The following is a 1,349-nucleotide window of genomic DNA, read 5'->3' as shown; positions in this document are numbered from 1 at the left end:
AAAAATGACCACTTGTACAAATCCTACCAAAAACAACACAAATCACCTTTGGAGAACATTTATTTGATTTGTACTTTGAATTTCTAGTCTGGCTCATGTCCCGTCTGCTAACATAGAGTGGGCGGGGTTGGTTGATGACCTACCCTCCAACCAGGCACCAAGGGGTGATCGGCTTGTGGTGGCTTCGCTTCTGGGACCTGTCGCGTCGCCCATCTTTATATATAGTTTTGAGTGTAACATAAAAACCTGACACAATTCCTGGATGTCCTTGAGTAGAAAAGGATGGAAATCTTTTGAAGACTACCTTTGTGTATCTTCAAAACGAGGACCCACTGGTACCAGTGGGAAAAAACCCCCCAGGTCATACCAAGTACCTGAAGTCATTTGACAAAAACAAGACACAAATTATGTGGGAGCTCTTGGCAAAATATACTGGAAATACACAGTTAAGTTTCTTATTGTCACATTATCTGACACTTCCCAGGACACATAGTTGGAGGATCTGTTAGGCCCTGAAGGTGTTTGCTTGTGAGCTAGAAAAGAAGGGTTACAAGAGACTGAAGAGGGAGAAGCAGGCAGGTGACATTAATGAGGTGTGACGTAAAAGCTCTTGGAATGGTTTTGTCTGCTTGAAGGGAGCCTATATATGAACACAGTGGATTAAGATTGAGAGAGGAATGCTAGTCTTTGTTGAATCCTTTGTGGTGATGTCACCAGTACTTCCCCTGGCCCCACCTGGGCAGGATTCCTAGGAGGAGTCGGGCTCTTTAAGGCAGCGATCAGGCTGTTGTAATGTGGCCTGATTAGTCACCTGACTTTTTAACAAAAATAGGCCTCAGTCAGCAATGCCATAAAGATTAGCTGCCTGGTGAACTGTGTAAACACACAGACAAATCAATGTGTCTGTGTGAGGAATGTGTGTGGGCGGCTGTGTCTGTATTGTCTTGTACATACTATGTGAAATGGCACGAATAAATAATCAAATAGGTTTGGGTGAGTGGAGCTGATCAAAACTAGACACACTGAGATATTAGTATGTGTGGCTGTGAGTGTGCAGTGATCGAAAGTGAGGCACAGCGGTGAAAGAAATCCAAAGTGTGTTGGAAAAAGACAGAGTGCGAATGAAAGGAGGACTCGTGGCAGAGCCCACAGTGCTGATGTTGGCTGTCTGATCCACTGAGAGACATTTGGCAGGAGTCTGTCTACCAGCTACAAATGTACAGTAATTCAAAGCATGCGATGTGACGCCGTTCCCTGCGAGCTGGGGCTGCAGTCAAAACCCCCTCATAACCCACCCACCCGTCCACACACACACACACGCGCTGTAGAAATATACCCAGCACAAACGA

This window comes from Monopterus albus, unplaced genomic scaffold (assembly GCF_001952655.1).
Source record: "Monopterus albus unplaced genomic scaffold, M_albus_1.0 scaffold181.1, whole genome shotgun sequence".
In the NCBI taxonomy this organism is placed as follows: domain Eukaryota; kingdom Metazoa; phylum Chordata; class Actinopteri; order Synbranchiformes; family Synbranchidae; genus Monopterus; species Monopterus albus.
This window is presented reverse-complemented; position numbering follows the sequence as displayed.